This window comes from Schistocerca nitens, chromosome 3 (genome assembly GCF_023898315.1).
Source record: "Schistocerca nitens isolate TAMUIC-IGC-003100 chromosome 3, iqSchNite1.1, whole genome shotgun sequence".
Taxonomy (NCBI): domain Eukaryota; kingdom Metazoa; phylum Arthropoda; class Insecta; order Orthoptera; family Acrididae; genus Schistocerca; species Schistocerca nitens.
Window position 1 is genome coordinate 953,014,512 of NC_064616.1, and position 25,731 is coordinate 953,040,242.

General features: G+C 42.3%; 1 protein-coding gene and 1 non-coding gene across 2 annotated transcripts in view; one reads left to right on the top strand and one right to left on the bottom strand.

The window, feature by feature from the left end:
* LOC126249028 (uncharacterized) overlaps positions 1 to 25,731 on the bottom strand; it is a 1,135,715-nt gene that overhangs the window by 367,390 nt on the left and 742,594 nt on the right. The window lies entirely within an intron of this gene.
* On the top strand, positions 164 to 238 carry Trnat-ugu (transfer RNA threonine (anticodon UGU)). The gene has a single exon. It is a non-coding gene; the product is annotated as a tRNA-Thr (tRNA).

The following is a 25,731-nucleotide window of genomic DNA, read 5'->3' on the forward strand; positions in this document are numbered from 1 at the left end:
GAACTCGTACGGGACTTGGTAGATTAATCTGCCACGAGTAATGAGTATGATGGGCAAACATCTATTAGGTGCACTACGAATGTAGTGGTGTGGACATGTCGGGAATGTGGATCTCACGGGGAGAGTGCAAGGGATAAGTCCCTGCAGACGCACTATCCTCTGTGCCCGCGGTGGCTCAGATGGATAGAGCGTCTGCCATGTAAGCAGGAGATCCCGGGTTCGAGTCCCGGTCGGGGCACACTTTTTCAACATGTCCCCAATGAAGTACATCAACGCCTGTATGCAGCTAGGGTGTCTATTTAATTATCATTTCATTTCTAGCAAAGCTGCATGGTCATCCACGGTAACTGTTCTTTCGGGAACAGATACCACCGTCATAAATATAATTTTGATCGTATGGCGCTAGATAACTAGTTCGTACATACAACTGACATTAATAAAACCTTAAACCAACCTCCAAGCCTTTCATTTTGTGATTTTACGTAAGAAAATGAAAGTTAACATTGGCAGCTAGTGAGCTGGTTTAGGTACTGGAAGCGCATGCAGGATGAACTGTGTTTAGTTTTCATCGGTCAGTTAGATTTGGATTTTCTGTGATTTCTGTAAAACATATCAGATGAATAGGCGTAGTGTTGCAAAGGACGGTTTGTCAAAAATTAATGTACTTCATTTCGCTCATACTCGCTAAGTCAATTTCATACGGAGACATATGGACTAATACCAAGTGGCCGGCCGAAGTGGCCGTGCGGTTAAAGGCGCTGCAGTCTGGAACCGCAAGACCGCTACGGTCGCAGGTTCGAATCCTGCCTCGGGCATGGCTGTTTGTGTTGTCCTTAGGTTAGTTAGGTTTAACTAGTTCTAAGTTCTAGGGGACTAATAACCTCAGCAGTTGAGTCCCATAGTGCTCAGAGCCATTTTGAACTAATACCAAGTAAAATATGTTTACATGACCGATATTTGGCTACTGCTCCAGAAAGTCTTGAGAAAAATCGTCGTGAGAAGAAAGCAGTGAAACACTTTTCCGCATTTCTGATTACTTAGCAACATTCATACGAAAAGATGATGTGAACTGCATCTTTATTAACTGTGTTTTTGTCGTAAATGTCTCCTGTTCACCAGAATACCTTTCTGTAATTATAGTGGTCCTTCCTAAAATGTTTGTGTAGAAAGCACAGAGTTAGTTTTCTACGTGTAGTGAACATTTTGAAATTAGGTAAATTGAACATGTTGGCTATAGCTCCTTTATTACATGAAGTTCCTTCAATGCAGCTGAATGACGTCGGATTCTTGCCACTATATTTCGTCTGACAACCATTCAGCCATGTTCAGGCGAGTTTTTGGCACAGGAGATTGCTAGATGTCCTTCTTTATTGTTACATCATCCCCCCTCACCCTTTGTGGGCATGGGGATGGGCTGGCAGCGGTACAAACAATCCGCTCGCCAGCCAGTCGACATTAGTCTCTAACTTAGACGTTGAAACAAAAATTAAAGAGACTTATGTATCACAAATTTAAAATTATTATAAAAGATGTTAGTGGGAGAATGTAAGTAAATAAAGCTATCTTAATGGTTTGTTTAAAAACGGTGATAAAACTGTGGACAGACAGCACTGTTAAACACAGTAGCAAAACAGCTGAAGAACACTAGACACTACAAAAAAACACTTAAAAAAATGAACATGACAGAAGATACAATGACCATCAAAAACGGAACACCGTATACTTTCACTAAAATTGGAAAATTACGTGCCCCGGAATGGGAGCCTGTTGATGAAAAGAAAGGTGGGTATGGAGGGAGATAGAAGAGCGGTGGTGATGAGGACTGAAGACTAGTGAGAGGTGGTGACGAGACAGCGGTGGCTGTGGGGGACACGGAGAGAGGGATAGCTGACATTTGAATGTGTAGATGTGAGAGAAAAAGGGAGGGGGTCACCGACAGAGAAGGGGAAAAAGGAGGAGGTATTGTATGGAGAGAGAATGACATGTGACCCCTTGGGGGAGAGGCGGATAGAGTGGGGTGGATGAGGATTTAGAGCTGACAGGAATGAGTATATGTTGAAGCAGAGGTAGTGGTCCAGGAGAAGGATACGTTTGAAATTTCTCTGGGAGAATACGATGAGGGTGTGCAGGTGGAGGATTTGTGGGATGTTTAGGTAGCGTCACGGCATCATACTATAATTTTAAGGAGAGGGGACACAATAGGACTGTAGGAGTCGAGTTTAAAGAAGGTGTAGGTCATTGGGAGGTGTTCAAAGTGAGTGAGGAGAGGTGGGAAATTAATAAATTCGTAAAGGATCATTCTGGGGAAAGATTAGCAATTGCGGAAGCGAGGCGGAAAGCGTGGCGTTCGAGGATGTGGAGGGACTTATATAACTTGGGAGGGGCACATATCCGTGCAGTATATACACAGAAAAGGATGGGTCAGATCAGGAATTTGTATGTGTGAAGGACAGTTAAGGGATGTAGTCCCCATATCCTGCCGTTTAGTAGTTTTAGTAGTTTCAGTGAATTGTGGGTTTCCTGTTGGAAGGTTAGTGCGAGAGGTTTACATGTTAGTTGCTGTTCGGAGTTTAGCCCAAGGTATTGTTAGTTGCTGTAAATCGTGAAGTAGAACTCATGGAGACGTAAGTTGAAGGTTATGCACCCTATAATTATTGCCTGGGTTTTGGAGGAGTTAATCTTAAGAAGCCATTGGTTACACCAGAAGGTAAACTGATTGAGTTGAATTTAGAGGGACCGTTGGAATGTCTGGAGTGTAGGACAGAAGGCTAGGAAAGCGCTGTCATCAGCATACTGAAGGACTGAAGGATGTGTGGATGCAATGAGGTGGTTTGAGCAAATCGGCAGTGTATAAGAGGTAAATAAGAGACGAGAGAACGGAATGTTGGGGCACTCCAGCTGTGAGGTGGAAGGTATGGGTGTTGATGTTAGTAACAATGACTTAGGATGGGAGATTGGAGACGAAGGATGCAATAAGGTAGACATAGTAGATGGGAAGTGCATAAGTCTGGAGTGGGACTCTGGTATCTGAGCGTTCATGTTCAGTAGGAAATTTGGAGTAGTGAAAGTGAGGATTATCAGGAATAGAGAAAATGTTGGAGAGGTACAATGCAAAGTGATTGGCTTTGCTCAGATCTCCAGGTAAGGGATGGTTGTTGTGAAGGATAAGGTATTGAGACATAGTAAGGGTGCCAGTAAGCCCTTGGAATGGTTTCCGGTACTTGGAAGAGTTAACTGGGAGTGTAGTGTTGGTTTGGTACAGGTCTGCCGCCCGTCCTGGCGCTGTTTTTTCTTTTTTATCCAGTAAGGAAATTTCTAATGTGTCGCTGTAACTGCCAGTGGCGAGTGATTGTATTCCAGCCATTAGTACGTAGGAAGCAGCGATGTAAGCGACTGGATTCATGGAGAAGGAGTATGGCTTGTGGTGGGAGAGTGGGGCAATGAGGACATAAGGCTTTAGTAGGAATATGGGCAGAATTGCTCCTGACACTGTCTGGTGCAAGTGGGATATCATCGGGTAGATGGAATGTTAGGGGGTGGCTTTCTATGTGAGTATCTATGAATTCCCCCTAGGAATTACAGTTGGCACGAGTGTAGTCATGGAAAACTTTAAGATCGAGATTAGGATGGGGTATATGAGGATGGGGTAGTTTGTAGGATATGTTGAGGACAGATAAGTGGTCATTTACAACTGGGTCGATGACTTCTGCACTGAGGCGTCCAAGGCGTTTGGAAGATGCTAGGTCGACATACGGGGTGGAGTTGCTTTCTGGATGGGTGTGCTGTGGGGAGGTGACGTCACCTTGGAAAGAGTATGTAAATTGACGCTACCGCTCGAGTTATGCTGGAGATCTACTATGGATATTGAGGTCAGCAAGAGAGATTGCTAGTTCACATTGCTAACCTTATACAAAAAGTTGGCGCAGAGATGCATGTCCAAAGGTAGACGTTACATGAGCTACGTTTGTCAAGTTTCGCAACATCTTCGAATATTGCTCCATCCATGGCGCGCAGGAGCATGCGCGATGATAATAGTACATGCGCGCTCTATATCGGAACGCTGGCTCGACAGAGATTGCTCATGTAGCAGCTGACTTTTTGCATGCGCCTCCGTGCCAGTTTTGATTAAGTTATGGATTTGATCTAGCAGTCTCCAGTGCAAATCACTCACCTGAAGACAGCTGAATGGCTATCACCCGAAATATCATGCCAAGAAATCGACGTCATCCGGCTGTAATCTCGAAACATAATGGAATACTTTTTACTCCTCGAAAATTGCAAAAATCCCAATAACTCTTTCATTCATAAGCTAAATTTTGAGAGCCTAAAACATTTTTTGTAAATGACGTAGTATAAAAAGCAATTTGCTTTTGAAAAATTGAATTTTCCGGTGGAATATGAAGAACAACAGTCTTTTAACAGTCTTTCTAAGGCTTCGCTATGTGGCTCACCACATATTTTAATGGTAGTACTGTTATGTTTTCTCATATTCCGTCGTGTAAGATGTTTCTCCGAGATTCTGTTTCCTCAAGCTTCTTCCACAGAGAGGTGCAACGAAGGACCATTGTTTGCGGCTCTTCGTGGCTTGTCGCAAACACATCATGATTATTAGAAGGCTGGGCTACGGGACGGAAAGTATTCATCCCTGACATATTCATCCTGTAATCAGATACTGCAGAAATATTTCTCTTTGCTCTGAAACATCCATGCATACCAGGTGAATAAGAGAGCCAACCAGTTGCAACAAATGGTGGTATTCAATTAACGTTAACTATGGTTTCAGCGGATTTAAATCCGTCGTGTTCAGAAGGATAAGAAACCTGCGTACAGTGCAACAACGTAAATTACAATCAAAACATCATGGACCAGTATTATGTGTCATACAGAAAGTACTATCTATAACACGCGTAGGAATGTTACAAACAAAATGAAGAGCATCTGTTAGGAAAGAATATGGCAAACATACATAATTCTACGTTCGCTGAACATCTACTGATTGCCAGCGACATTCTGAAATGTTTGGAAGACACAGCTCTTCTTCACAGAGAAGTCAAAGTGTGTAGGATGGAGCATTGGGAGGAATTAGAGATCTATAAACAACTAGGGTGCTGAGATGGGAATTTATTAAATGACTAGTTGCAGCTCGCCTGTAGAAAACTTTTAGATGGCTTCAGACCCATACTGCCCACAAACAATTCTTCATACTACTGCCGGTAGCCCTTGTTAGTGGTTCATTTCCTCAGAATTCCGTTCTATAACATTTTTGCATACAGCTTCGTTTGTCAGTTTATGATGTTTTAAGATATTGATGCCACCCACTCAGGTTTGTCGCTATACAGGGACCTATGATATTTGCTCTTTACTGTCATGATTTTTGTACGATGATGTGCTGGAGGTCATAATAATCTGTTTACTGTCATTATGCTCGTAATAACGCACTAATGCACAGACCATTGTTTTCTTACGATAATGTACTGATGGTCTTATAAGGGTCTTAATGTATGCTAGTACATTTCATTTTGTTTTTATATTTTTCAGCATTTTATTCTATACTCGTTTATTCGCTTGGTGTATTTCTGTAATTATGTTATTAATTTCATTGTACTTACGCTTACTGGCTTACGCCTGCATGTTTAGCGACGCATGCTCCTCAGGATATGTTTTCCTGATATCGACGCTCTCCACTCTCCCTCAGTCTGGCACTTTAAGTGTTTTAATTTACTGATGTCACAAGCCCTTGATTTTAGGGGCCTTAACTTATGCAATTGGCAAATTGAAGTACAGATCTTGACGACATATTTCAGGTGGATATGTTCGATCGCTTTACTATCTGACTTTTTGCTAATGTGAAGTTTGTAATTCCTAATTTTCCTATGTTGCTGTATATCATGTTGTTTGTGACATTAATACACTTATTGCAGGTAGTAGTTTCTGTATTACACGTAATAGTGGTCCATGATGTTTTGATTGCAATTTATATTTTCGCACTGTATGCAGGTTTCTTGTCCTTCTGAACAGGGCACGTTTAAATCCATTCACACCATGTTTAAGGTTAGTTTAATACCCCATTTATTACAGCTGGTTGGCTGCTATTGTGTAACCGTGGCCGGCCGCTGTGGCCGAGCGTTTCTATGTGCTGCAGTCCAGAACCGCGCGACAGAAATGGACCAAGGCGAAATGAATGACGCTATGCAACTGATTTTACAAAGTACGACATTCCTTTCAGATATCGCCTGCAGACGACCTTGATCGATAAAATACTTAAAATGCTTTCTAGTTTGAGAGTCCTCTTTTCAGGTTACTAGAATTCACTGATCTTCTGAACGTTACCACTTGAGACGGTCAATGACCATAGCATGTAATGATAATTGTTGTTCCGTCAGAAAATGAGAAAAAGTCTTTGTGATAGATAATTGAACACTTTATTCCTATTTTATCTTGCGTCAGTGGTAGATGATAAGTCGAAATCTTATAAAAGTCACAAGTTTCTTTGCAAAGGTAGTACGAATATATCCAACGGGGCAGATGTAAGTTCGGTTACCCCTCTTAGGGTTCTCATTCTCAATTAATTCTTAGAATTAGGGAATACTGTTTGTTGTTTGGCAATATCGTGAATGTTCGGTACTTCTTGTAGTCTCTTTAAGAAATAATAATTCCCGGAAAATTAATGCAAAAACTCCTGAAAGAGGTAAAGCGACTAATATGCCACGTCACATACTTCTCACCAATCATTCCAGAAAAACTGGCACTACGCCGTCATAAGAAAGAGCCATCATAATTTCGATCGCTACAAATGGCACCCATAACTAGAGCCTCATCTCATCATTAAGTGTCACATAAAAACTGGTGGTCCGTGGTTTGAATTGATATATTCACGTTATAGTTTTGTGTTAAAAATAAATCAGTTTCCTTGATTAGTGATTTGTAAGGAAAAAATGAATTAATTTATTCGCTGTTTATTTAAAAAATTAATTCCCGGTGCATCAACTAATGCGAGGTCCAGTATGCATCTACAGATATATGAAATGAGTATGGAGAATGAGGTCTGTTGAAATAATCACTGGAAATATCGTTTTTGGTCACCGTTCGTAACTGAATTGGAGCGGACATTAGATATACAGGCCGTGCAATAAAAACCTGATCCGTAAAGTACTTCGTGCACTTTAATGCAGGCAAACCCAGTTACATCATTCTTGCCTGGATCAGAGAATATAAGTTGGGTTGTCTTTCTAATAGCGCATGAAATAATTTCTGTGCCAGCTCTACTTCGCCCACTGTGTACGAGGAGACTACAGAAAGTAAGTTACGTATTATTATAGCAAGCCAAGTAACTTTTATTGAATGCTGTATAATAATTCAAAGTGAATACATGACCTTATTCAGAATAGTCACTAAGTCTCTGTAAACAATAGCTGGAACCTTCTATCAGTTCAGCGACGATAGAATTCCAATTCTTGCTCGCGGGGCCACCAGTGAACTGCCGTATAAAAGTTCGCATCGTTGCAAAATTTCTTTCGTCCCAGATGTTCTTTCAGATTGCCGTAGAGATCGCACTGTGTAACATAAGGACTCTATGGTGGATGCTTCCAAACCTCCCATCACCAACGCAACAGCAAAGCTTTTGTCGCGTGCTTCGTGTGGTGTGTTGCATTGTCGTGCTAGAGGACAATTACTTTGCTCAACTTTCAACGGATCGTGGTCTTTATCGTTGTGCCTAGTAGTGTTGCACAGTACGAATCAGCCTGAATGGTTCTGCCCTTTGCCACAAACTCTCCATAAACCCCTCCTTCACGGTCCAAGAAAACAGTGGTCATGGCCTTCCCTGTTGATGGCTCAACTTTGAGTTTCTTCCGCGGAGTCCACTATCTCAATTTAATAGACTCTCTCATTGTGTGTAGGTGTCAAATAATGGATCCATGCTTCCTTGCTCATAGTAATGCGGCTTGGGAAATCGTTGCTTTCTACGGTCTCAAGGATGTCTAGAGACGCCACAAATCTTGCGCCCTTGCGTGTAGGTGACAGTAATGGTGGAACCAAGCGTAAGAACAATTTCCGATACTACGGACTGTTTCGGACGATGAACTGAACACTGCCTACTGAGATGTGGGTCTGTTGAGAAATGACTGCGATAGTCTCTTGACAGCTGCCGCGAATTAATTCCTCGATTGTCTGGATCCGTATGTATAAGGTGATTCAGAGCGAGTGAGGGACAGTCGGTTGCGACAGTTACTGGTGGAAGGACGTACGTATCTGTGACTGTGTAGCCGCTCAGTCAGGATAAAAGTGATTACAGTACCTTCCCTGTGTTCTGCACTCAGCATTATTCATAACAACTTTTGATGTGTGAATGTTTTGAGCATAGTCGGAATTTCGAGGTTATCTAGCGAGTTTCAGAATTTATTTATTTTACAGGCATTTTTGTTACGAGCAATTCTCTTATTTCCGTGTCTGTCTAGGTCACATCAAGAATAAGATGATCTAATAATGACTGTTACTAAGAGACAATAAACGACTTTGTATTTACTGAATGTTAACAGTTACACAAATTCCCATTCGCTTTTACGTAATATTGATTAGCTGACACGTTAATCGATTCATGAGATTTTTCAAGAATACTGAGTGTTGACCAATTACTAAGTTTATACGAAATTTAAATTAGCGATATTTTAGTGGAAATTTATATGTTTGTTGTGTTAACGAACACGGTTACTGTAAAATTGCTAAAAGCTAAGATCAAGAATATTAAAGTAGTATTTAGAAAGTTTAAGCAACAACATGACAAAACTAAACCAGAAATATCCCAAATATTATTCCCAGAATGGAAAAGGGTACAGGTCATCCCCGGTTTCAAGAAGGGACGTCGGACAGATGTGCAGAACTGTATATCTAACGTCGATCTGTTGTAGAATTTTGGAACACGCATTATGTTCGAATAAAATGACTTTTCTGGAGACTAGAAATCTACTCTGTAGGAATCAGCATGGGTCTCAAAAAAACGATCGTGTGAAACCCAGCTCGCGCTATTCGTTCACGAGACTCAGAGGGCCATAGCCACGGGTTCCCAGGTAGATGACGTGTTTAATGACTTCCGCAAGGCGTTTGAGACACTTCCCCACAGTCGTTTAATGAACAAAGTAAGAGCATAAGGACTATCAGACCAATTGTGTGACTGGATTGAAGCCGCGCGGGATTGGCCGAGCGGTCAAGGGTGCTGCAGTCATAGACCGTTAGGCTGGTCCCGGCGGAGGTTCGAGTCCTCCCTCAAGCTTGGGTGTGTGTGTTTGTCCTTAGGATAATTTAGGTTAAGTAGTGTGTAAGCTTAGGAACTGATGACCTTAGCGGTTAAGTCCCATAAGATTTCATACACAATTGAACATTTTTTGATATGATTGAAGATTTCCTAGATAACAGAACGCAGCATGTCATTCTCAATGGAGAGAAGCCTTCCGAAGTAAGAGTGATTACAGGTGTGCTGCAGGGGAGTGTCGTAGGACCTTTGCTATTCACAGTATACAGGGTGTTACAAAAAGGTACGGCCAAACTTTCAGGAAACATTCCTCACACACAAGAAAGAAAATATGTTATGTGGGCATGTGTCAGGAAACGCTTACTTTCCATGTTAGAGCTCAATTTATTACTTCTCTTCAAATCACATTAATCATGGAATGGAAACACACAGCAACAGAACGTACCAGCGTGACTTCAAACACTTTGTTACAGGAAATGTTCAAAATGCCCTCCGTTAGCGAGGATGCATGCATCCACCCTCCGTCACATCGAATCCCTGATGCGCTGATGCAACCCTGGAGAATGGCGTATTGTATCACAGCCGTCCACAATACGAACACGAAGAGTCTCTACATTTGGTACCGGGGTTGCGTAGACAAGAGCTTTCAAATGCCCCCATAAATGAAAGTCAAGAGGGATGGGGTCAGGAGAGCGTGAAGGCCATGGAATTGGTCCGCCTCTACCAATCCATCCGTCACCGAATCTGTTGTTGAGAAGCGTATGAACACTTCGACTGAAATGTGCAAGAGCTCCATCGTGCATGAACCACATGTTGTGTCGTACTTGTAAAGGCCCATGTTCTAGCAGCACAGGTAGAGTATCCCGTATGAAATCATGATAACGTGCTCCATTGAGCGTAGGTGGAAGAACATGGGGCCCAATCAATACATCTCCAACAATCTCTGCCCAAACGTTCACAGAAAATCTGTGTTGATGACGTGATTGCACAATTGCGTGCGGATTCTCGTCAGCCCACACATGTTGATTGTGAAAATTTACAATTTGATCATCAGAATCGAGGAAGTACAGTACATACTGACGGAACTAAAATGAGCTCTAACATGGAAATTAAGGGTTTCCGGACACATGTCCACATAACATCTTTTCTTTACTAGTGTGTGAGGAATGTTTCCTGAAAGTTTGGCCGTACCTTTTTGTAACACCCTGTATATAAATGACCTTGTGGATAACATCGGAAGTTCACTGAGGCTTTTTGCCGATGATGTTGTAATATATCGAGAGGTGGTAACAATGGAAAATTGTACTGAAATGCAGGAGAATCTGCTACGAATTGACGCATGGTGCAGGGAATGGCAATTGAATCTTAATGTAGACAAGTGTAATGTGCTGCGAATACATTGAAAGGAAGATCCTTCATCATTTAGCAACACTATACCAGGTCAGCAACTGGAAGCAGTTAATTCCATAAATTATCTGAGAGGAAGCATTAGAAGTGATTTAAAATGAAATGACCATATAAAATTAATCGTCGGTAAAACAGTTGCCAGACTGAGATTCATTGGATGAATCCTAAGGAAATGCAGTCCGAAAACAAAGGAAGCAGGTTACAGTACACTTGTTCCCCCACTGCGTGAATACTGCTCAACGGTGTGGGATCTGTACCAGATAGGATTGATAGAAGAGATAGAGAAGATCCAACGAAAAGCAGCGCGCTTCGTTACAGGATCATTTAGTAATCGCGAAAGCGTTACGGAGATGACAGATAAACTCCAGTGGAAGACTCTGCAAGAGAGACGCTAGGTAGCTCGGTACGGGCTTTTGTTGAAGTTTCGAGAACATACCTTCACCGAGGAGTCAAGCAGTATATTGCTCCCTGCTACGTATATCTCGCGAAGAGACCGTGAGGATAAAATCAGACAGATTAGAGCCCACACAGAGGCATACCGACAATCTGTCTTTCCACGAACAAAACGTGACTGGAATAGAAGGGAGAACCGATAGAGGTACTGAAAGTACCCTCCACCACACACCGTCAGGTGGCTTGCGGAGTATGGATGTAGATGTAGAGTTAAGTCGTCCGCTTCAGAAAAGCATTTGCGCTAGCATGAATACTTCCTACGAGACTAGTTTTCTGAACTAATGTAACGTCTTGGGACATACAGCCACGACCTCGTTCTGAAATAGTGTATTCTTTCTGCTTTCTTGTTCGGAATACCTATACTATGGTGACGATGGCCAATATGGGTGTTATTCATGTGTGTGGTGAGTTGAATTTCTTTCCTGAATAGTAAAAATGGTAAAGCGAAAGAGTGTAATGCCAATCTCAGTGTGCCTTAGGCTCAGCGTCATTACTGTGTGCCTGAAAGAGAAAAAAATTTGTCATTAGGTATATAGGTGTCTACTGAAGAACTCCACATCATTCCAATATTAGTCAGTCTTTTGCCGAAATACATTACGCTGCACAATGTTCTCCTACAGTGTCTAACAAAGGTAGCCAGTGACTAAGCCACGACGCGGAAGAAGCAGTAACGAATGTACCCATTTGATCCATTGCCAACTGCAATGTGAAGCACGTGGCTGCTAATCGGAATGGAAATATTTAAGTACATGAGCCACCGACAAATTCTCCCAAAACGTGTTTCGAGAATTATGTCTTCATCAGATGACCTGCAGCTTAACATGATTATTCCCAATGAAAAGTGCTATCAGCTTCATGTAGCAAGTGGTCAAGTTGGTCAGGCTTTGATCTAGTGACTTACAGGTGCAAGAAATAGATTATGCATTCTACATTCTGGTGTGATAAATCGCACATTGTTTCCTCAATACTTTAACTAACAAAACGATAACGCCGTGATCAACTTCTCGGTGATGACATCACAAGCTCTTCTATCGATCCATGAGACAAGTAATCTACACATATTTAGTGACAATTATTTTTCGTCTTATTTCTGTTCAGTCTTATTGTCTTGCTCTCAAAGTCCGCTTCTCCTGGTCCACACTCCATTCTCATAGCCACTGCTGCTTCAGCTGGGTGTCAAGAAGTGCCCATGCTATAAAAAGTACACTATTTGATTATACTTGTTGATATTAAAATTGAATTTGTAGCTGTTCCGTACATTTTTGTTAGGCTAAAGTCTTTCGTATTTTGTTTTACTTTTAGCAACAATACGAATGAAGTATGTGGAGTACGATAGCGCACATTCTACTAAATAAACAAAATACAAACGTAAATAAAGTCGCACAATGATTGTATCGAAAATTGTGTATACCTGGTAAACTTGTAAGATAATGAAGTATGGACATAGTAATTTACTCAGGAGTAGAATATGAACAGGTTTTGGTTCATGCTGGCCATGCACTGCTCTTTCAAAATCTCGTATGACTTTTAATTACAATCTTTTGCTTACTTATAAAAAACAGCTCCCTTAAAACACAGTTTTAAACTGAATACGGTCTTTGGTATGCCAATTAGCTGCATATTACAACACTTAAAGTTCGATTCGCGACGTTTGGCTCTGGAAGTAGAGTAGTCATATGAAGCCACCGCAAGCTGTAACATACTTGTGTTTATTCCTAGGAAGACAGCTCGTGAAATTGTTTTTCAGAGATGTCGGTAGATTTAAGGGAAGGCATTGCCCTGTGGAGAGAAATATAATTTATAATATAATGCAAGAATGTGGAATAAGGTCTCTTCGCTTAATTTCCTCTATCCACGTTGCAATAATATTACAAGAACTTCCAATTCCTTTCAGTTTCAGATAACTGTTGCGTTGTTTAGTAATACAATGATACCTCTGATCCTCCACGATCGTTGAGAGTGGCGTGTTGCAGCCAGCGAAATAAAGAGTCGACAGATTCGTTTTCCTAAGTCCAACGTAGTCCAGATAGAAAATGTAAGTTGGTATATATTTGTTAATCTGCAGTGGAAACAAATATCATGGGCTCACGTTGCTCAGTGTTACTGCTCTGCTTGGATGGAGTGTACCGATAAGGCGATGATAGAAGAGTAGTCACTGGAGGACGCAGCGGTTAAAGACATAAGAACTCCTCGGGGCTGTCACAGTTTCACTTATCAACCACCGGCAGAGCTTTTCAGGGCACATTTCATCGACGTGGGAAACCGCTATTACAGCATAGTCGAAGTGGGATAACTTTGACGTCATGTTTCTCACAGGCTTCTTTTCGAAACGTAATATACATTTGTCATGCACTACAAGCCAATATTCTTGATAATTCGAACGGGTCCCGCGGGACGTTAAACTCTAATCTTTCTTTCTCCCTTCGAGTGACTTGCAGTTTCTTAGTCCAAGAACTGTTAACAAATTAGTTACTTAGTGATACACAGACAGAAGTAACTGCTATGTAGTACATAAGAAACAGTAAAAGTATCCGTATTGTGAGAGTAAGCAAGGTCCAGCGTCAGGTAAGATAGCTTCTTCATTTTGTGAAAAATAAGTGATGGAACGTAATTTAACGTTTAGAATAAGATAAAAAATATTAAAGCATATACTTGTTTTTTGATGTCGAAAGTAAATGATGAGGGGCTAGATAGGTCTAATGGTACTGTTCCTGCACATGGTACGAGTAAGAAGATAACAAATCTCAAGAAGATTGCTTCTTTACCTGTATTGTCAGGTCCTATTTACTTTTTAGGACTAAAATTGAATTTTTCCATTTCAAAAGCATCTGAATCAAGTACTATAGGTAATGGTTGGATTACCTTTGCTGTTGTTGTCTGTCATGATGCTTCAAGGACTGGCTTGGAAGGTTTTACATCACGTGAAGTTTTGGCATTTCGTACTGTACATTTGGCTGAAATTCTTGTATTGAGTGAAGGTTCTTATCTAGTACCTTATGGTCCATTGTCTCTTAATTGTAGGACTAGGCGTAAGGTTAATTGTGATGAAAAGATTTATATTTGGTCTAAGATAGGTGGTACATCTAATATGGAAGATTGTAAATTTGTTGGTGACTGTATGATATATTATCATTAATAAAAACTACACATTGATCTTGCCAAAAGCCGAGAAGCGATTCTTCTTAGTGTTGTAGCTCCCTGGGGCACCCTGGGATGCTCTCTGGGCTCCCCCCCCCCCCCTCAGGGGCCTCTCACATTGCATGTGGTTACGCAATCGCATCGACGCCGCTCAGCCTTTAAAAAGACTAAGGCTGTGTGGCCGAGATATTATACAGCTTTCAATAGTCTTCCGGTATAACTGAAAAAATCTAAGTGATCAGCCGTAATATACAGATACAACTTGAAAGGTTTCCTTATGGCGTAATCCAGCTGTGACTACGAAACATGGGCTATAAAATGCATACGTTATAAACTGTAATCACATGTTCAGTAGGAAAGATGTGTTTCACATTAGCGAAGATGAGCAAGTGCCCATACCTCCTAGGGTACCGATATGCATTTTAGAAACTATGTTTACTGGACTTCTTTTTTAGTCCATACTATCGCCTCTCAAAGTATGGAAAGCCACGAGCTTGCAGTAGACGACATTTGTTTGACAATATCGAAGTGGGTCACCCTGTATAGTAACTTATTCCACGAACGAGTAGCTGTTTGACACTTAGTGTAACTGAATCTTATAAATAAATAAATTAAATAATACGTTAGCTTAAGTATTCGTGCATATATTTTCTACCTTTTATGTCTATTAAAATTATAATTGTGACATATGTGCTGTAGTTACGATTTCAGAGTAACTTCAAAAATGGTTCAAATGGCTCGGAGCACTATGGGACTTAACTTCTAAGGTCATCAGTCCCCTAGAACTTAGAACTAGTTAAACCTAACTAACCTAAGGACATCACACACATCCATGCCCGGGGCAGGATTCGAACCTGCGACCGTAGCAGTCGCGCGGTTCCAGACTGTAGTGCCTAGAAGCGCTCGGCCACCACGGCCGGCTCAGAGTAACTGACGTGATGATAATGTTCTAAAACTCGTATGGGCTATACCACTTCTTCAAACGGCTCTCTTTCATAGCTACAGACTAAAATGTCTCTGAAAGACGTCGTATCGTGATGATGAATTTAACAGAAGTGTGTTCCCGACTCTGTCCGCCTATGGATATTCATTCAAAGTTCCCTTTGTTCCTTCAGGGAAATATCTGCCACAGTTTGCGGAAGGGTAGCACTTCTGTCACGTTGAACGATTCTCTTCCGTCGTCGTTGGTCCCGTTCTTGCAGGATCTTCTTCACGCCGCAGCGATGTTGGAGATATGAAGTTTTACCGGATTCCTGATATTCACGGTACACTCGTGAAACGGTCGTACAGGAAGATCCCCACTTCATCGCTACCTCGGAGATGCTGTGTCCCATCACTCGTGCGCCGACTGTAATACAATGTTCAAACTCACTTAAATCCTGATAAGCCGCCATTTTAGCAGCATTAACGGATCTAATAACTGCGCCAGGCATTTGTTTTCTTATATAGGCGTTGCCGTCCGCAGGGCCGTATTATGCCTGTTTAAATATCTGTGTATTTGAATATGCATGCCTATACCAGTTTCTTTGACGCTTTAGTATATTACTGATTTAAGCCCACTAAGGAGCGCTTATGACTAGCTCTTCTTCGATGCTCTCTTCCGTTTCAAATATCTCTCGAGCCCTGCTGATAGTTTTTCCTTCATCTACTGTGAAATGGGGTTCCGACGTTTAGGGACTCCGGGTGGAACGGTCTTCTGCCTCAAGATCAGAGATCCCAGCCGAATCCAAGTCCTTTATTACTTCATTAAGCCACAGGCTTCCGGTCTTGGAGATTTTAAGCAATGAGAAGATCTTCTTGGTAAGCCTATTGTTGTTCATTCGTTGTAGGTGCCCGTTGAACTTGAGCCTCCTACGTCGCATACTGGTGTTGGCTGATTCTAACTGTTGATACAGTTCAGAATTGGACTTCATTCGGTAGGTTCCATCTGGGAGCAATCTCGGGCCATGAATTTTTCTGAGAATGAGTCTTCTGGCTTTCTCCAGGTCATCCATCGTGCCTTTTCTGTTCATCCAGAGGGTCTCTGCGGCATCAAGAAACTGTGGTCTGAGAGCACTTCAGTAATGACAAACCTCAGTATTCTTCGAAATGCACTTATTGTCGTACAGATTGTGGGACAGATGGTATGCTGCGTTGTGTTTGTTATGCCTTTCTAAGATGGAGGTGGCGTCTCTACCATTAAGGTGGACCCATTCACCAAGATAACGGAAGCGATTGACCCTCCCAATCGTTCCATGTATAGTCGTCAAAGGGGTGTTACTGGAGTGGCGGGTACCCAAAGTATTTGGTCTTGTCATACGATATTTGTAACCTTGACTTCACCGCTATCTCTCGGAGGGCTTGGACAGCAATGACAGCATCCTTAGAGTTCTTGGTTAAGATTACAATGCCAACTGCTAAAGCAGGGCACCTTATCTCGATTCTTCGGGTCACAGCTCCAATCGTAACTGGTTTGATTCCTAGATTCCTCAGCGTACATTCTCAGGTTTTGATGACTTTACCAAGCATCACATTAAACAGAATGGGTGATAGACCATCACCCTGTCGTACTGCCGTTTTGATGTTGAAACTCCGAGATAGTTCTCCTCTGAACTTTACCCTAGAGGCTGTATCCGTGAGAGTCTGTGGGATGAGGGTGTGTGTGTTGTAATCCACACCTCGTTCTTGGAGTACTAAGAAGAGCGTTGGGCGATCGATGCAATCATAAGCTTTCGTATAGAAGACGAAAACCACGGTGATGTTCGTACTCCTTTTCTGTTTTAGTTGGAGAATGGTTTTCAGACTGAAGATCTGTTTGGTACAGGACCTTCCACGTAAAAATCCTCCTTGATATGCACCAACTGTTTGATCAAATTGACTTTCTATATGATCCAGTAAAATCTTGGAGAGCACTTTGTATCCTATGGGTAGCAGGGAAACCCGCCGGTAGTTTTTGACATCGCTGCGATCGCCTTTTTTATATAAAAGGTGTATGATAGGTGATATCCAGTCATCAGGGATCCTGCCAATCTCCCAACAGTCGACCAATATACGGTGTAGAGCCTCTGTGATCGTATTTCCACCTGGTTTCACAGCTTCTGCATTGATGCCATCTTCTCTGGGTGCCTTGCAGTTCTTAAGATTGTTGATGGCTTTAGCAACTTGCTGTATAGTTGGCGGGATAGATGGTAGGTGTATCTCTTGAGGATCTGCAACAGGCAGTCGTACTGTGGGCTATTTACAATTAAGCAATTGCTCAATTGCTTCAGTACATATACACACAGAACAGAACCCTTTGACACGCCCCACTTCGTGTGATCCCACTCAGATAGGAAACCTCTTCCTTGTTTGTTGACTTTGGAGGTAAACCTTCTCCTTGTTACTTTTCAGGTATGAGGTATATCACTGTTCAGTTTATGTATAACCACTTAAGGTTCGCCGGCCGAAGTGGCCGTGCGGTTAAAGGCGCTGCAGTCTGGAACCGCAAGACCGCTACGGTCGCAGGTTCGAATCCTGCCTCGGGCATGAATGTTTGTGGTGTCCTTAGGTTAGTTAGGTTTAACTAGTTCTAAGTTCTAGGGGATTAATGACCTCAGCAGTTGAGTCCCATAGTGCTCAGAGCCATTTGAACCAAAGTTTTGAACTTAAGGTTCCAATTTATTTAAGAGTAATCTATCCCACGCAATCAAACGCTTGTGTTAAATCAGAGAAAATACCAAGTGTCCTCAGTATATTGTTTAGCCCTACTAATGACTCAGACACAAAATAATAAATAGCGTTTTCTACGGATGGTTTCTTCCTGGGTTTTCTATGGATAGTTTCTTCCTGAAATCAAACAGAATGCGTAAAGGCAAATAATGTGCGCTGAGATATTGCCACTAGTCTTCTATACGTTTCTTTGTCAAAAAAATTAGGAAACAGTGGTAGCAAAGATGTAGATCGGTAATTGTTTACGTTATCTCTTTATCCTTTTCATAAAGTGGTTTCATTAACGAGATTTCAGACAGAAAGAAAACTGACTGCGCCTGAAAGATAGATTGCACAAGTGACTGAATACAGAACTGATGTATGGTGCACTGCTTTTCATTATCTTGCTCGAAGTTTAAAAATACACATGAAAGGCTTTAATGGTCCAACGAGTGGTTTTAATGCATTTTTTCTTGTTTCCTCTAGCTGTAGGCAATTTAGTTTTCTCCGATCACAAGCTTTCAAGAATTCTCCGTATTTACCTGTACCAATAAAATTTTAACCAACGAGACAATTATTAATGAGAAGTGATTATTAAAAGTTTTCTATAACGCTCGTGAATCACTATCAATTTCATTCCCATGCAAGAAGTTCGAATATGTTAGGTAACCACATTCTGCCCTGGTACCTGTTTCACGGTCGATTATTCAGTTTTAATCTTGTTCTGAGAGCTTTATATTCTCACCCTTTAATGCATTGTTTCAGCCTGTTTGAAGACGTTCCTCAGCTCGTTGCAAAATTAACTGTGACAAAATTCTGTTACCGGCGTCTGATTGTCCGTCATATTCGTGTTATGATACAGTTTCCGTTTTCTCTTACAGGATACCCTAATGCTATGACTTATGCACATCGAATATCCATTGGTACTGCATATAATCTTGTACATTTTTAATGAGAAGGAGCTATGAAAGAAAGTGATAAATATCTGAAGAGATTTGTTATGTTTGCTGTTCAAGTCTTCCGGATTGTAGACATATTGCCAAGTTAGCAATTAGAGATTGGCTTTGTATTTTTATAGTGACCTCATATCGCTGAACCTTTTTGTCTTCTACAATTTGTTGATATGACTTTGCTTTGATTCCTTTTAGTATTATGTCACTGCATAATTGTCTGACAGACCGTCACTATTTATTCTCATAGTGCGTACATCAACTAGAGAAAAACCTATGATGGTACATTATCCATCTTAAAATGTTCCGAGACTAATTTCATTCCTGGCGTATAAGTGACGTACGTCAGCGCAGTAGCTGTGAACAGTAGACGTGCGTTCGACCACTCATTTGTGAGCAGGCAGTGTTTAGTACAGGACGTGCTACCACAGTTTGTCAATGTTGTTTAGTCATGCATCGCAGTTTGTAGCATTTTCTGAAAAAGAGAAAAGTGTGTAGAAAATTTGGGCCGCAAACCTCGACTCCCGGGCCAAAGCAGCGACTTGTGGACGACTACGGCTACTTGATTGAAACGCAAAACGCCGAAAATTCTTTCCTGGAAAAAATCATCACGGGTGATGAGACATGGTGTTATCAACATGAGCCTATCACAAAACGACGAAGTTAAACTCATATGAAGTGCCAACGCACTGACGACACAACCGACAGTCAACCACTGTGACGCGCGAGTTAAGCAACATTCCAAGAAGGGGCTATTCTGCCAGTTTCACATGGCTGTATGAAAGTTCTGTGCGTGTTACTCAAGTGCGGGCTGGGAGAACTAATTAGAACGGATGAATCACTAACCCTCGCAATATCAAGTGGGGGGGGGGGGGTGTGGAGGTACTTTATGCACGCCTCCTGAAAATATTCTAATCTAGCAAGTTACTTTATATTTTAAAGTTTTGAAAAATATATTTATTGTTATCAATGAATTCTTCGTTTCAAATATTTCGGTTAAACTTGACTCAAAAGTTTCATTCTCGGTAATCGACGTCACTCTCCCCATTGGATGTAGTATTCAATATTTCCAGGTTCAGCGACAGACTTACGAATCAATATCCCTTTAAAAAGTATATTGAGACTAAAAGTCAACAACAATGATCGAAATTTGTATTTTTAAATTTTTTTGTGGCGGTCATAAAGTCGTTAGTACACCCTACTGAAAGTACATTGATGTTGCTAAGTGTGTGCTAAAAGGTATTTTCAAGTTCTCAACCCTACTTACAAATCAGTACCTTCTTAAAAATTATAACGTTAATATAATTCAACAACAATTAACAAACATTTAAAAACGTTTTGAGGGTGGGCATAAAGTACCACCCCTCCCCTCCTTCGTAAAGCGCGTTATGGAAAATGTCTTGGAACTGCTAGGGTTAAAATCGCCATCTTAACGTTTATCTATTTTTTATTAACTCAATCTGAAACTTTTGGATCTACAAGATGTTGTCTGTGATTTTGCTGCTGTTTCATCATCTCTAGTAGACAGTACACTACCACGTTGTAAGAAACAGGGTTTTTTCTATGGAGAATCGGCCAGAAAGTTTACACCGAAATTACCACACAAAATGAACCGTATGACTTTCTTAAGAACCGAGCTATAGGATATGGGTGTGTGAAGTGAAAAGACGGCCGTACAAGCCATGCTATATGAAGACCTAACCACCCCGTAGTGTAATATGCCAAATATTGATCCCCTGTATGTTAATCTGCTAATAGGAGACATGAGGCCCACTTGTAACACCCCAATGCTGGATATCATCCGTACAGACTTCATCTGTAACAGAACCCATATGACTCATAGCCAGTCCCATAGGAGCTTTTAATGATTATAATGGTGAATGTGGTACTGGCGTACGACAGCAAGGTCATTTTATGAGACGAGTGTGGATAAAGAGATCGCAAGATTATTAAAACGTGAACTACAAATAAGAACGTAAAGAAACTTGTACACTCAATAACTCACTGAGCCGGCCGGTGTGGCCCAGCGGTTCTAGGCGCTACAGTCTGGAACCGTACGACCGCTACGGTCGCAAGTTCGAATCCTGCCTCGGGCATGGATGTGTGTGATGTCCTTAGGTTAGTTACGTTTAAGTAGTTCTAAGTTCTTGGGGACTGATAACCTTAGAAGTTAAGTCCCATAGTGGTCAGAGCCATTTGAACCAACTCACTCATACAAACACACCCACCCACCCACCTTCCCATTCACCCCCCCCCCCGTCCCCCCAGCCCCCCCCCCCACACACACACATTGGAGATCTCGTTGTCATAAAACATGCAGAAAAAGCATTGAAGATCAATGAAATGATGAGGAAGTAGCGGCAGTTGGCTTATCCTGGAATAAAAGATACGAGCCAGCCACTCTGCAACATATGTCAATCTGCATTCTAAAAGTTTAGCCCAGAGTGCAGACTACCGCAAAATTTTAAAAGCTTAACCATGATGTCTCGTGAACATCTAACACAGAGGGAACACCACTACTTAAATGAACTCATGCTTGCTTATCACAAAAAAATTCACCATGTTATAAAATGGTGTACAGCGATTTGCACGGCACAGGCATCACAGTCCAGGGGTCATCTCGCCAACGGTGGAAGCCATGTGCTAGGAGACATTTCCCAATTCGGAGGTGGCTAAGGGCGGAGTGACCTGCGCGATGAACGCCACGATCGTTAGCTTCACCACGCGCAGCTCGTTGTCTGTTAGTCCCTGCGTCTCCTCCCCCAAAATTGGATGAATCTTCGACGCAACAGTGAAATGACAGCCTGCAGAGGAATGGCACGTTGTTTCACGATTGTTTCCCTGTAGATCAAATGGTTCAAATGACTCTGAGCACTATGGGACTAAATATCTGACGTCATCAGCCCCTAGACTTAGAACTACTTAAACCTAAGGACATCACACACCTCCATGCCCGAGGCAGGATTCGAACCTGCGACGGTAGCAGCACCGCGGTTCCGGACTTAAGCGCCTAGAACCGCTCGGCCACAACGGCTGGCCCCTGTAGATCCTTGTCGGCTTTGCCTGCTTGTTTATTTCCCAAATTTCCGCATTTCCCGATACCCAGCAGAATGATATCTGCTTCTCCTGCTGTTATGGGACATATAGTTGGTCACATATTACCTGGATCATTTCCTCTGCCATGTGCTGCAGTAATTGTAGATCACTAAGTTACGAGGAGCAGTTGAGGAACTGTTTGCTCTGAAGAAGCGTCTTCTGCTCCAGTTCCTTCTAAATAGCATGGAGCTCTGCAGTAAATACAACTTACTCATGGTGAAGGCAAATCCTGAATACTTGCTAGGGGAACACTACTAAACTGTTAAGCGAGTCCCCTTGTTTGGCTCTATCAGTGTACACAACCTCGAACTGAGATACCTACTTAAAATGTTGGAAAGCAGAGACGAAAATGTCAGTTATGGAGTACAAACTTTCTTTTAATTTGCCAAATCTAAAATAATTCTGGGCCTGTAAACCAGTCGAGGTGCAGATCTGTGCCAACCTTGATGTAAGACTTTAAAATTAGCTACACTCAATGAAAAGAGCGATCCTCGCGCAAATCCTACAGGGACAAGTGGTTCGTTGTCGATTATCGACAAGGCTTTTCATTGGTGGCCAAGTAAGGGTATGGTATGCCGGTGTGTTATCGTTTTAGAACCATGAGCAGTTGTAGCCTGATGTGGAGTGGCGTCTCACTAACCTGAGCCCAAAGGCTTGAGCGCAAAGGCTTGGTATGGGCTGGTTCTAAAGGCTCCAGTGGCTAGCCGAATTCCTTCTAGGTGCATGACGTACAATATTTTTAAATAAAATGATCGTGTAGACATATACTACGTGCAACCATTATCACGAAGTTCTACCCGCTCCCAGTGAACTGCGGTGAAGACATTTTAAACTACTGAGTTCTTAGAAGTGCTGTATTTTCAGGTCCTTAAGGTGTGACAACGATGTAAGTTTAAAGTCACGTGTGAGACCCAGAAATCTTATCGTGTATTTACAATTAAGAACACTATCCCTCATCCCTCACTCATGAAGGCTGAAAGCGGAACGCGAAACACATAAAAGGACGGAAACAGACTTGTTGGTTTGGAAATTAAAATCCCTTCTCTCCCCTCATTCCCACAATTGATGAAGAGTCAGTTGCAACTCGTGAGTTGTTCAAAATGGTTCAAATGGCTCTGAGCACTATGGGACTTAACAACTATGGTTATCAGTCCCCTAGGACTTAGAACTACTTAAACCTAACCAACCTAAGGACAGCACACAACACCCAGTCATCACGAGGCAGAGAAAATCTCGTGAGTTGTTGTTGAATGGCTTGCAGAGGAACAAAATAAAGGGAAGCCATCAAGAAACAAAGAACTTTTAACACTGGAAGGTATACTATTAATAGCTATGGGAAAGACAGTCACACTTACGCTTACGTTGAGGGACACCGTTCTCGTATTGGTAGCGGTCAGAGAGGACTTCACTTCAGCGACGTCTAAAATAGCATGGCGAGAAGAGGACCATATCAAGATGGGAAGACATCCTCCAATTCCCCTTTCACGGAGCTGTAAGAGGATATTTTGCGTCCAACTGTAATTTAAGACAAAAAAAGGCGCACCACGAAGAAAATTTCCGAACATTAAAGAAATCGAAAGATGTGATTACATGTACAGACAAAAAATGTTTGCAATTTCACAAACAATGAATGATTTATTCAAGTGAAAGAGCTCCTCAAACTGAGCCCGTCAGTAACGAAATGGTCCACCTCTGGCCCTTGTGCAAGCAGTTATTTGGCTTGACGTTGGTCGGTAAAGTTGTTGGATGCCCTTCTGGGGGATACCATGCCAAATTATATCGTCAAACTCCCTAGAAGGTTGGAGTGCCCTGCACATGATGCTCCAAACGGTCACCAATGGGGGCATATCTGGCGACCTTGCTGGCCAAGATAGGATTTGGGAAGCACGGAGACAAGCAGTAGAAACTGTTGCCATGTGCGAGTGGGCCTTATCTCGCTAAAATGTACGATCATGACGGCTTGCCGTGTAGGGCATATCGTCGACGTACCACTTTTCTGTAATGATGCCGTGAATGACTACCAAATGAGTCCTGCTATGAAAATAAATTGCTTCGCAGACCATCACCCCTGGTTGTCAGGCCTCATGGCGGGCGACAGTCAGGTTGGTATCCCACCGCTATCCAGGGTGTCTCCAGACACAACTTCGGCCTGGAACCTCATTGACTGTAGTAGCATTGTCTTCAGTGATGAGTCCCGCTTCGTACTGAGTCAGCAAATTCACTGGATTTCTCCCCAGTGAAGAATGTTGCAGAATTATGAGCAAGACCCTCGAAACGGCTCGGGATTTTGACTGTCTAACGCGCCAGATGGACAGGATTTGGTACTATACCCCTCAGGAGTACATCCAACAACTCTGTCATTCAGTGCCAGGCCGAATAATTACTGGCATTAGGGCCAGACGTGGACCAATGCTTTATTGACTTGCTAAATTTTTGAAGCTCTTTCTCGTAAATAGATGATACAATTTTTTTTGAACTTTTAATCAATTGTTTTTCTCTACATGTGCATCACACCCACCAATTTCCATCTCATTAGGATAATACCTTCGGGTGCGCCTTTTTTTTTGTCTTAGAGTCTGTGATCCACCTGCTCCTGGACACTGTCGTGGTCTTCAATCACAGCAAGCATCCAGTCTGCCCCAATGAGCACTCAACTTGGTGGCTTTCTTTCAGGCACCATTCCGATCGGGAAGTGATCACTTCAGTGTTAGCCATCGACAACTTCCCATTGAGCGGCGCGTGCGGTGGCTGCAGAGCCTACCGCGAAACTGATACCAATGAAACGACACTGCTGCGGTGCTGAAGTGCGTTCTGTAACCCATGTTCAACAAACACACACACGAGGACATGAGAAGGTTGTTAATTGCTCCATTCCTGGAGCATATGTTTTCAAAGTCCCGAAGCACACTTTGTACATTAAAATCAGCACAGAAGATGAAAGGGAGGGGGATCTGAGAAGGATGTTCACGGAAAGAATCTTCGTCTAGCACTAAATGGGATGGCAGGAGGAGGGAACATATCATGAACTATCCATTCATTAAAAAGGACCAGGATCAGATGGTGTGACGGCTTCAAAACAGATCGTTTTGACTTTTGGGTTTTCATTGTCAGCCTGGATTTTGGAAGCAGTGATAAGACCCAACTGGCATTAGGTTCTGCAGCCACCATTATTTAAGTACAAGGGGTCATTGGTCGTAGGTCTACCAGTGCAGGTTGATGTGTGCTACTCAGATGTCAAAGTCTGGGTGTCAATAGTAGTCTTCTGAACAGGCTGCATCATTACAGAGGCCAACTATTTTACGAAACTGCGTGGCTGTCTAGTCTTAGACGACTTCTTCACGTCAGAGTACAAGATGCGCTGGCTAACATAAATCTGCTGGATAGTTTTCTCTTCTGTGAGTACACGGCATTCCTTGCTCCACACTGGATGGGTTTGTGAACAATTAAAACACATGAGTGGGGCAGTACATTGAATACCCGGTTCCTGGGCTGCTGTACCGCATATTCGACACCTTGCCTGACATTACAATGATGAGCCAGAAAATAATGACCACCTACTTAAAAGTGTGTTGGTCGACTTCTGGGACGCAATTCAGCAGTGACTTTGCGTGCTCTGGATTCAACAAGTACTTGACAATTTCCAGAGGTTCGTCACACCAGGAGCCTACGCTCAGGTCACAGAGTTCCCATAATTCATGGGAGGTTGGTTTGTGGGTGCGGAGCTGGCGTCAAATCGCGTTACATGTGGGTTTCATCGGATTCAGATAGGCTGAA